The following is a 13,157-nucleotide window of genomic DNA, read 5'->3' as shown; positions in this document are numbered from 1 at the left end:
GTGTTGCTGATCTTTTATAATCCAAGTATCCTCGCCAAAATACACTGTAGTCGTAGGTTTCCGTCGAGTTACTGTGGTGTCTGGTCTATCGTAATTCCTAATGTGTCACTGATGATTTAATTAAAATCTTTAAAAGGTTTGAAACGGTCAATAACCAATAACGTGAAAGGCAACTCTAACCACATTGTTGCTTTTATGAATAAAGTATTACTACTGATATCGTAAATGGCAGTCTTTAACAACAATCCTTGTTTAACGATTAAATCTATCATACACTGCCCACCATAAATAAGTGTACACTCGCCAAAATATGGGTTACATCACAGAGACAGATTTTTCTATGCAAAATACACAACTCTTACATATAAATAGATGACATTATGCTTTTAACTTTTAGTATCCATATTTTTTTTTTTATCAAAATACTTCATTTTCTGAATTTTTGAATTTTCTAAAAAGAGATATTAAGAATTTTTTTTTTTTTATCTTGAAACCAATTCAAACTAATCACTAATACATACTATTGTGTATTTCGTGTGTACTTTTATAAGACATATTGATTTATCACCTTATCAATATCATAGTTTAACAGACCAAGCCAGAAATATTGAATGTCCGTTATTGTTTCACATATATTGAAGTTGTACCCTTTAATGATTATTTTACTGAGATAAATTGAAAGGTAATTTAGTGAATTCAGCTCTTTTTCATTATATTCAATATATTTTATTCCAAAATGTTTAAAAAGCTTATGTGTATACTTATTTATGGTGGGTAGTGCATATTTTAAATTACCCGCCGCTAAGAGAGCGATCATTGAAGTTTAATTTATGATGTCACACCAAAAGTTTTGCGTCATTACTAGTGTATACTAGAGGACATTCACTGGAAATTTTGCGTCATCACTAGTGTTAATCTCAGCGAGATTCAACTTTTCGCCTTAGACATCCTATCAACTCCCTATCACAATGAAACATGCATTTATTACCTTTACATGCAAACGGCCACCATTTCATATGTACCTTCTCGACACTGAGGAGTGTCGATATACTATTTCATGACAGTTTGTACTGCGATTGGAAATACAGAACTTACTGATTGACAATTACTTTGTACAAAGCATTTAAGCATAAAAATTAAAAGCAATAAAAAGAAAACTGCGTAGTATTTTATAAATCTATTTGAAGGTGTCCTAAACTATTGGAACTCTTCAGTGTCGAGAAGGTAAATATGAAATGGTGGCCGTTTGTAACGGCTTCGAAAATAGTCAACTTTATTTACTGTGGGATTTACACCACGTAAAGGTAAGAAATGCATGCTTGATTAATAGGATGTCTAAGGCGAAAAGTTGAAGCGGACAAGAAATTCAGTTTAACCCATTGTAATCGCAACAAGCGGCTGAAGTTCAGGCAAGATTTCCCGAATCGCTTTGTGTGACACTGGTCTGAGACACTTCCTTATCATCCGTATTGTATTTTTAACTCCGGTGCGTAATGTAAAAACTTTATGTTTTTCTAACCATTTTTTTTACTGAACCGGAGCTTTTTGTCATAATATTGTCCCATTTATTCCTGTTTATGTTTGTTTGGTTGGTTGGTTTTTGTCATTTATGTGATTTGTATTTGAATAAATGACCATTCTTATTCCCTTAAAACAATACAAGATGTAACTGACGCTAAATAAATTGAAAAATGAAAGAACAATTCAAACATTTAACATATTTGTGATTGAATGTATATAACTTGATAGAATCAGAGTGAATCTGAAGCAATAAAACCGTTAAATCAGCAAAAAATGTCAATTCATGAATTATTGTCATCCTGTCAGTAATTCCTGCTCGAGATCTACGATGTGCATTGACCTTGGAGGTCACCAGTTCGAAAAAAAGCGAGAGAGAGAGAGAGAGAGAGAGAGAGAGAGAGAGAGAGAGAGAGAGAGCACGTGTCAGATTTGTAAACAATCTAACATGCCAATTTTATAGAAAGTTCACTATCAAATTTATTTGAGTGGCACATTTGCGTAAGTATTATTTTCTTACACTTAAAGTACTTCTTGTCATTCATGAAACGATGTAATATTTTAAAACAAACGAAACGTGTAGTTACTTACGTCAGTTTCCGTCTTTGAATACGATCTCAGTCCCAGCAACCCGATTATGTTCGGCAATCATCGTCCCCATGTCCGTGTATACGATGCAATGGCGGTTTATACAAAACGCTTATTGTAGGTATGCTTTCAAACAATATTCCCTTGTTTATTTTGCTGAATTTTTCTTTCGATCTTGGGGATTATATTAGTTATATTGATAAGTGCTATTTGGTGCATAATTGGATAGTTGAAAAAATAGCGTCAGTTACAGCTTGTATTGCTTTAAGGTGGTTGTTACTGTTATGATTTCATAGGACAAACAAATCTTTTTATAAAAATATAACTAGTATACGTTTCACGAATGGCAGATCCCGAAGAAAAACAACATGTCCTCCAGTAAACACTAGTGATGACGCAAAACCTCCAATGAATGTCCTCCAGTAAACACTAGTGATGACGCAAAACTTCCAGTATACACTGGTGATGACGCAAAACTTCCAATGAATGTCCTCCAGTAAACACTAGTGATGACGCAAAACTTCCAGTATACACTGGTGATGACGCAAAACTTCCAATGAATGTCCTCCAGTAAACACTAGTGATGACGTAAAACTTCCAATGAATGTCCTCCAGTAAACACTAGTGATGACACAAAACTTCCAATGCATGTCTTCCAGTAAACACAAGTGATGACGCAAAACTTCCAGTATACACTGGTGATGACGCAAAACTTCCAATGAATGTCCTCCAATATACACTGGTGGTCATATGACGTAAACCTTCCAATGAAAGTCCTCTAGAGGACATTCCTAATTGTCAAGATACATAATCCAAACACGTACAAATAAATGTATGAACATGTACTAAAACATATATCTCTAAGATTGCATCATCCAGAAACATGCATATATCAAACATATGTACATGTACCACAAAATGACAAGTGGGGCGTTTTCTGCCATGCACCGTAACAAGGTACATGTAGCATCAAAATACCGGCGCAAAGGAAAACTCTAGGCCGGCTTGATAAAAAAAAAAATTGAAATTCAGTTTACTGCATAAGTTTGGAAACTTGTGTCATGCGCATTAATACGGTATTTTTGAAAGTGTAGTCTATTTATGAAAAACCATCTAAATGGAAAAATCATCAATTAAACAGAACACTCCTAAATACATTCTTTACATGTACATTTATTCTGATGTTGTATTGGGGGATAAAGGGAAGCATTTGATTCACGCCAGCTACTCAGTTTGAGAAGATTTGTCCACCTGCTTAGGTGGAGTAACACGAGCCCCACACAGGTGGCACATGTGTTCCACGAAACTCTCTAGCGACATTATCAATAGCCCATATTCACGAAGATAAAAAATCATTACTGTACATGGCCAGGCTATTTCTAATAATAGCTCATTATGAAATTACTGGTGTCAACCGTGACACGTTAACGGCCAGTAAACGGCTAGCAAGTTATCACATTTCTTGTGTGTATTTTACAGCATTCCAAAGTGCAGATTGTTTCTAAATATTTTGACCTGATGCAGTGTATGACATGTCAAACGTTCCATTTGATCCTTTCCATTTCTATTGTATATTTGTCATTTGTATTCTACATTTTTTCATTCGTATTGTATATTTCCATTTGTATTTTATAATTTTTACATTTGTATTGTATGCTTTCCATTCGTATTGTATATTTTTCATCTGTATTGTCATTTCATCATGCGAGGTACTTTTGTTTCACGTCACAGCAGTTGTCCTTATGTTCTAATTCGTTACGGAATCCGGTAAAATATAAACAAAACACACCTGTTCGATAGACACACGTGTACTATAATAAATACAATGTCTGTATCTCAAGGTAAATAAACCGTGTGGAGAGCGTATGTGTATAGCTTAAGGAAAAATAAAGAATAGGTACTTGATTTGTTTTTACATGACTTAGTAGAATAGAGACTAATTCGAATATCTGAGGCGGTGAGTGGTTGAAGTACGGGAAATTACGAGAAAAACGAGGTTGAAGCGAGGGGCACCCTTGTTAAGATATTGTATTATTTACGTTTATCAAAGCCCCAGTGGTGTAACGCTGTATACGTCTTTTGCAAGACAAGTCGGAAGTGTTAAGATACGCGAGTTTACATGGGGGCAAACATAATGATAACCAGTCAAATCAAAGACAAGAATGTACAGTGTAGGTCTACTTAATATATTTAGAACCGAGTGATTTTGTAGATCTATGAATCTATTTAAGGCCTATAAGAAGCAATTCAGGGGGAACATACTAGAAATGTCCACGGAATTTTGATGTGAAATAAAAGAAAACCCAAATGTTTATTTCGGAGGGGCATTTTAAACCAAAACACGACTACAATCCATACACCGGAAGTACTTGTTTCAGACAATTCACATTTCAATGTTCACATGTGTGTTATTATTTTAAAACTAAATAGATTTTTTCAGTATACACTTACATTGTAAATAACATGACCGGTTTATTTGAGGGAGTATATTCAAAATGTAATCAGGGGAGGATCCAGGAATTGTGGTTACGGGGAGCGCCATTTTATGAGGCAGTGGATCCAGGGCGAAGCCCTCGGAAGCTGCTGGATTTTACAGATTTTATGGGGCTTGAAATATTTCTCCTATTAAGTCATTTGTACTATTTTCTATCATTTTGATAAGGTAAAATTAATAAAATGACCCAAATTTCAAGGGGTTTTTGGAAAAAATTAAGTTCTCCGAATAAAGTAATTCAAGAAATCAAAGGACTTTGTCAATTATTTCTCCGGGAGTGGAAGAAATTATTGCTTCTTTTATCGTTTAGTACAATTTCCGAAACAAGATACCGCGATTTACCTGCGCCCCCTCTAAATCCGCCACTGGTAATGCTACAATGAATTAGGATTAATGTGATTCAGCATTTTTGAAATGGATAGATAAATCATTATCATTAATGACAACTTGACAGTCCCTCTTGCATTCTCTGTTTTAGCAAGCCGTTTAGGGTTCTGTTATTTTTTTTTTTTTTAAACTTCTTTGTCATTTACAATGTCGATTTTCCTTACTAAGTCCAGGAGATGGCGGATGTATTTAAGAGTATTCTTATGTTACTCCCCTGCTAATTCTGTAGTTAGTGCATTTTGTCTGGAATTTGTGGGTTTGGGCTTTGCTTCACAATAACATTTGGTAAGTAATGTCGCCAAATCTTGAGAAGTAATGGATGAGATCTCCACACTCTCCCCTGAGTCTCCAAACACCATTCTGAATTAATAAGGAAAAAGATCAGACATACAGACTAGATGGTTTCTATGCATATCAGTCAGATTACTCACTGCTAATTTACAATTAGATAGCATCAGCCATACATAATGACTGAATTTATCCTATCAACAAAACAGAAACATGGAGATACCTTGGGAACCTTTTAGTCCCCGTCTAGTATTTCTTCTTCCTTTAACGGACAGTCTCCATAATACTTCATCAGTTCTTCATTGGTGACCTCTCCAAATCTTTTGTTAGTGGTTGGGTTCCATCCATGATGTCAAAAGTTCTTGCAAGATTTTCATCTTCATTTAATTTGAGCTCGTTATTCATTTCAGTCTCATAAGTCTGAACTGATAAAACATCAAAACCCTGCATGGATTTGTCATTCAGTAGTTCGTATGTTTCTACAAGATCATCCATTTCATTATCAAATAGAAAATCTACTTCTTGTAGATGGGGAAAACTTCATAGATTTAACTTTGAACATCAAAATTCTCTTAGTTATTAGAGCTATTATCAGTCATATCTCAGAGCCGAGCAATAGGCACACATCAGAAGAACAACAGACGTTACAGCACAACTTGCATGTACATGCTCATTACTATAATACATATAGGCCTATATACAGTACATATAACATATAGACCTACTGTTATGGGTCAGAATTACCCTTGAGCAGCGGAATTTACTAACAAAGGCTATCAACAATAAGATTTATTTAAAATTAATATGTAATAGAAAATTGTAACAATAGCAAAATACTAAATTACGGTAGTTGAAAAATAAATATAAAATCCATACCGAACTGAATCAACACACACAAAATCCAAAATCCTAGTTCCCAGTAAAAATAATCCAAATGCCTATTGCTTGTCTAATCAGAGCTTTTTTTATCATAAAAATTCAGTGTATTTATGATAAGAATGAATTTTCTAGTACAATCTTGAAAGACAATGATGCAACCATTACGTCATTTTTCTACTAAAGAAGCAAACATCGAACTCTAGAACAATTTAGGTCACATGTGTCAACTGAGTGCAAGTAGTACACAACAAGAACTCTAGAACAATCTAAGTCACAAGTGTCAATTGAGTGCAATTAGTACACAACACTACATACATTACTTGAAACGTATATGCCTACACAAATTACAAATAACATATACGCCTACATAAATTACATATAACATAGACCTACATAAATTGCATATGACATATAGGCCTATATACAGTACATGTAACATACATGACTACATAAATTACATATAACGTATAGGCTTGCATAAATTACAAATAATACATAGGCCTGCATAAATTACATATAACATATAGGCCTACATAGATTACATATAACATATAGACCTACATAAATTAATTACATATAACATTAGGCCTGCATGCATGTAGATTTTTTTCTCTTTGTTTTATTACTTGATTGAATTTAATGAGACTGTTTATTTGTTTTGAAAAAGATCTTAATAGTTACTAAAACTGTATGTAATTTCCTGTGTGGCGGTCAAATGGATTCGATCACTGGTAACCAGATAGCTCAGTTGGTGGAGCACCAGGGGGCCCCGGTTCGAATCCCGGTCTGGTCCGTTATATTTTATCCCTTCCTGTTACAGTAGTTCTATGTTCATACGCGCATTGTTTACAACAGCAATGATTCTTGCTCACCCTATGAATGTTCACGAGGAAATGCCTATCATTACAAATTCTAAAGATATCAGAAAACAAACTCATTGGAACTTGAATACATAAACTTCACTTTTAATGCCGATCCTTTGACAAAGGAGCTTACTTACCATGGATAATGCATTTGGCGGATATACATTGTACGTGTAGGGCAATAGCGAGGTATCTCCCTGTCTGTCACTGGCTAGCTCTAGAGTATGCCACAACTTCTATGTGCTCTTATTTCGACCGCCCTATCTTGATGGTGGTGTCTGAGACACTTCTGAGTATGTGGACGAGGCATTTCGTTCGTCTTCAGGTGACGGTTGTTGTCTTGTTAGCATCTATTAAGAAGGTCCTGGTTTGAGATAGTATTTGGCCAAAATATTGTAAGTCAGTCCTTGTCAGGGACTTTGTTTGGATTGTTGACAGTTTGTCTACGTAGCTCTACGACATTTGCCAACACTATCATTCATAAAATAATGGGTAGAAAACAGCTGCTGTGTCATGCTAGTTCTGTACAGATCGTGTATTGGATAGATCTCCAATTAGCTTGTAGGTTCTTGAAATATGTTGTTGCCGAAGGAACCGCCATCGCCTATCTTAACGTCTTTGGTTTGACATTAATGTTTATCGACCAAGACACGAGCGGGGCAAACTCTGTACAGTGTCAATTCTCCAGGAATACTTTCCCCCACGAATAATGACATTGGAGTTGTAGCGTAACGGAATATATACTGAGCTGACCGGAACTTGCGAGTGGGGCTCTAACCAACGACTTCCCGATCAGTAAGAGACAGATCTATTTGCTTTACGTCTTTTTGAGAATGTTCACTCATAAACGCTCTAAGCACTGAACCACCCAAGCAGGTATATAAGACATTGTAAAAGTTGATTTTATGAGACACTATATAAATTTTGATTGTACATGTATATTATCTACAAAAATGAATACCATATATTTCATATAAATTATTTTTTTTATATTCAAATATCACAATGTTAAAAACTCAAAACTGACTAGATACAAATGTAGACGAATGTATTGCATAAATGACTGTGTAACATATGGGCACATTTTGAAAGTAAATATGCTAGAAGATCAATACTTTTAATTGAATTCGGAATATCGCCAATACCTTACAGCAGTATCAGGGAGTTTCTATGTCATAAATTGTACTTCTCAGTCGTTGTTATACCTACAATGTATATGTATTTCTTAATCTATAATTATATCAATTCTTCCTTGTAAGTATATTGTTTTCTTGTGCTTGTTTCACTTCATGTTGTCTTTCATATTTTGTGTTAGTCTCACTTTCATGTATATTACTTATAATTGAAGTTATGTTTAAGAAGATTTTCTTTTGTCAGGTCCAGTCAGATGTATATTTACTACATGTATATGCTAGGAATATATATGGAAGGTATGTATCCTTAATTAAATTAGTTAAAGCAAATATAATCACATTTATGAGGATGAGGACGATTCGGACTCAGAACAAGAGGCCCATGGGCCACATCGCTCACCTTGGCCCATATCTGAAGACTCCATATATATTTGCATGTAAAACCTTAGTCCCTATTGTGGCCCCAACCTACCCCTGGAGACCATGCTTATTTACAAACTTGAATCTGCACTGTCAGAAAGCTGTCATGTAAATGTCGAACTTCTTTTGCCCAATGGTTCTTGAAAAGAATTTAAAAAAAAAAAAAGATTCTCCCTATATTTGTATGTAAAACTTTGATCCCCCTTGTAGCCCCATCCTACAACAAACTTGAATCTTCACTATGTCAGAAAGCTTTCATGTAAATATCAGCTTTTCTGGCTCAGTGGTTCTTGAGAAGAAGATATTTAAAGATTTTCCTTATATATTTGTATGCAAAACCTAGATCCCCCTTGTGGCCCCATCATACCCCCAAGGGGGCATGATTAGAACAAACTTAAATCTGCACTGTCAGAAAGCTTTTATGTAAATATCAGCTTTTCTGGCTCAATGGTTCATGAGAAGATTTTTTTTTAAAATTTTCCCTATACATTTGTATGTAAAACTTTGGTCCCCTATTGTGGCCCCATCCTACCCCCGGGAGCCATGATTTTAACAAACTTGAATCAGCATTATGTCAAAAAGCTTTCATGTAAATCTCAGCTTTTCTGGCTCAGTGGTTCTTGAGAAGATTTTAAAATATTTTTCCTATATATTTGTATGTAAAACTTTGATCCCCTAGTGTGGCCCCATCCTACCCCCGGGGTCATGATTTGAACAAACTTGAATCTGCATTATGTCAGGAAGCTTTCAAGTAAATCTCAGCTTTTCTGGCTCAGTGGTTCTTGAGAAGATTTTTAAATATTTTTCCTATATATTTATATGTAAAACTTTGATCCTCTTATGTGGCCCCATCCAATCGCCGGGGGCCATGATTTGAACAAACTTGAATCTGCAGTATGTCAGGAAGCTTTAATGTAAATTTCAGTTTTTCTGGCCCAGTGGACTCCACCTTATTTTTGCATTTCTGTGATTATCTCCCCTTTGAAAAGGACATGGCCCTTCATTTGAACAAACTTGAAAGCCCTTCACCCAAGAATGCTTTTGGCCAAGTTTGGTTGAAATTGGTCCAGTGGTTCTGAATAGAAGTTGAAAATGTAAAAAGTTTGCAGACGGACAGACGACGGAAAATAGGCGATCAGAAAAGCTCACTTGAGCTTTCAGCTCAGGTGAGCTACAAAGTCTACGATTTCTTAATTTGTTGTGCCCCTTTACAAGATGTAAAGAATGATAAATTGTGTTTATTTTATGTGCATCCTGAGATTTTAGTGGCGAAAAAAAGAGTTTAGAAATATTCTCAGAAGTGAATTGTACAAAGAAAGAGTCTGAAATGATGTTGTTAATGAGGTTCACATGTTTTCTGAATGATAAGCAAACATAACTGAGGATCAAAATGTTTATTGTTTGTAATCAGTTATGTGTATACATGTAAAATCAAGCCTTTGTCAAGGTACGAAGATTCAATTCTTTCCCTAAGCTTCAAAATACAAGTTGCTGGTTTCCAAATAGGCAAATTGCTTAGAGGGTGGGGGGGGGGGGGGGGCTTGACTTGTGTGCAAGGGTCATTCAAAAAATACGTAGACTTTTGTCATAATTTTTTTCTGAACGTCATAGTACATCAAAAATTGGTAGACATAATCAGACAATAAATGATTTTGATTATACTAAAGGAAATTCCGATAAAAAATATTTCAAAAATTAAAACCGAAAAATGAGTTCACGGCGCATGGTAAAATTTTCTAATTTACAAAAATGGATCACATAATGTTAATTGTCAAATCTCTCAAAAATGGCACTAAAACAAAATAAAATTTATACCATCTAGTAGAGAATTGATTGATTGATTGATATTTTCCGCCACACTCAACAATTTTTCAGTTATCTGGTGGCGCCCACTTTTTATTGGTGGAAGAGAGAACCCAGATACAATGTACCTGGGAAGAGACCACCAACCTTCCGAAAGTAAACTGGGAAACTTTCTAACTTACCGGCGCGAGCGGGATTCGAACCCGCGTTGACCAGAGGTGAGAGGCCGTGTGATTTTCCGCCGTAAGGACATTGAGCACACGAAGAATAACCGATTATGTTCGCTGCATGTTTCCGAAGGCTAGCTAGATAGAGATCCAGAAAAACTCCAAGAGAATGGCTACGCTGGAGCTAAAATCCGACTGCAGAGCGATGCTGTAGCAGATATCCCTCTTGTAGTGCATCAGTCTCAGGATGAGAATGTCGACCCATCAAAGCTACACCTATGAGGAGCGTTTGCAAAACGCTAGAGGGCCGATGTAAGTTATTAGGCACATTTGTACTTTAATATTTTCGTATTTATTGTAATGTTGGTGTAATAATCAATGAATACCATTCGTCCTGAAGTAAACAATGCATGGGTAGATTCGGCAAATGTTCTATAGGTCATAGACCTAGTTAAATTAAGATCTAGATCTATATACATATGCACAATACATTGTACTTTTTATAAAAATTTAGAAAAGTATGGTGTCCAGATAAGGGTCAATAACATGTTATGTACATGTATACTGGTGGATTTAAGGAAGTAGGCAATTTTCAAAGACAACAGTTTTATGTGTCTAATGGTACCTTCACATTCACGGATTTTTCTTACGGACCCTTACGTATTCCACAAATATTGATATCTGGGTTGAAACTGATGCATCATTGCTTGGATGGGGTGCTAGATTTGAAGATAACATGACAGGAGGTAGATGGACATATACAGAATCATGCTATCATATTAATGATTTAAAATTAATGGCTGTATTTTTTGCATTGAAATCATTTTTTAAAGATGATGCCTCAAAACATATTTATTTTAAAACGGACAACACAACTGTAGTTTCCTATATCAATGCCATGGGTGGTATGCTTTCTGAACAACTTGGTGATTCAGCAGTAAGATCTAGAATTGGTGTATCAAAAGCGATATCATCATTTCAGCTCAGTATTTACCTGGGTGTGAAAATGTATATACTGATGCACGTTCTAGACATTTTGCTGATTCAACTGAGTGGAAATTAAAACATGATATATTTTTGAGGATTTGTGAACAATTTTTTTGAACCAGATATCGATTTATTTGCTTCTCGTATTAATAAACAATTGCAAAATTTTGTTTCTTGGAATTTTGATCCAGATGCACACCATGTTGATGTTTTCACTCTTTCATGGCCAAATTTAAGCCCTTACATGTTTCCATCTTTTAAACTTATTGGTCGTATAATCAATAAATTATTTGAAGACAGAGTAAAACAGCTATCATTATTGCTCCATTATGGAAAACCCAAACTTGGTTTCCTCAGCTGATGTCTGCTCTGATTTCTCTCCCTGTAAGGCTTCCTCGACACAAAGATCTCTTGATGATGCCACATACAGGAGAGTTACATCCCCTTCACAAGATGACCTTAATCGCCTGCATTTTGTGTCCGGAGATCACTTCAGAATAAAGGATTGGCAAGATTCGACAGTGACGTTATCGTTGCCTCATTACGATCTGCCACCAATAAACAGTACCAGTGCTGCTGGAAAAAATGGGTATTTTTGGTGTTTTAAATGTGACACCAATCCCTATTCTCCCTCTGAGATTGATGTAGTGAAATATCTAACTTCTATGATAAAAAAATAAAGTTTCATACTCTGTTGTGAATACTCATAAATCTATGTTGATCAATACCTTACCATATTTTGAGGTTTCGTGGGTCCATGAACCAGTGCTACTTCCTAAACTAATGAAAGGTTATTTCAATTTGAATCCCACTCGTCCTAAAGTTAGAACCTCGTGGGATGTGTCTTGTCCTTTTTACGCGATTTGATGCCATTACATGAAATATCTTTACTTTTGATTACTTTCAAATTGATTGTACTTGTTGCTCCAACAACAGCTTCAAGGGCTCAGGTACTTCTAGCCCTTGATCTTAAATGTATGTCAGTGTTTGCTGATAAGGTTGTTTTCCAAATTAATAAATTATTGAAAACATGTAAACCTGGAACCCCTGTACATAAAGTTGTATTACATAGATTTTCTGACGATAAATTCTGCGTTGTGTCCATCCTATCTGAGTATCTCAGTAGAACCAAGGATCAAAGAAAATCCTCTTCATTATTTACATCATACAAAACCTTTAATCCTGTGACAACATGTACGTTAGCAAGATGGCTGAAAACTGTGGAACTTCGGCTTCAGCAGCCTATTCGTCTTGAGTTTCCTTGAAAGACATAATGAATGCAGCTAATTGGTCCTCATCCAAGACGTTTTTCAAGTTCTACTATACGGAGCCCGAAATAACTGGCAGTGATACAGGAGAACGTTTTGCTTATTCGGTGTTGAATAAATGATCTGTAATGTATTGCGACTTTTCCATTTGATATGATTTTGAATTGTTTTTTCTATAACTATAAATAACACGTTTTTGTATTGATTGATATTAATATACAGTACAATATGAGATACATAACTTTGTCTTGATTTATTTCTTTAATTTTATGAGATTTATTAATTAGGAACGCTTTATTTACTCTATCCGATCATATGGAGTCACTCAATGATTAATTTTCCATGATTGTTGGTTTGTTTGT

The sequence above is a fragment of the Ostrea edulis genome, chromosome 2 (assembly GCF_947568905.1).
Source record: "Ostrea edulis chromosome 2, xbOstEdul1.1, whole genome shotgun sequence".
NCBI lineage: Eukaryota > Metazoa > Mollusca > Bivalvia > Ostreida > Ostreidae > Ostrea > Ostrea edulis.
Note: the sequence above shows the minus strand (reverse complement) of the source record.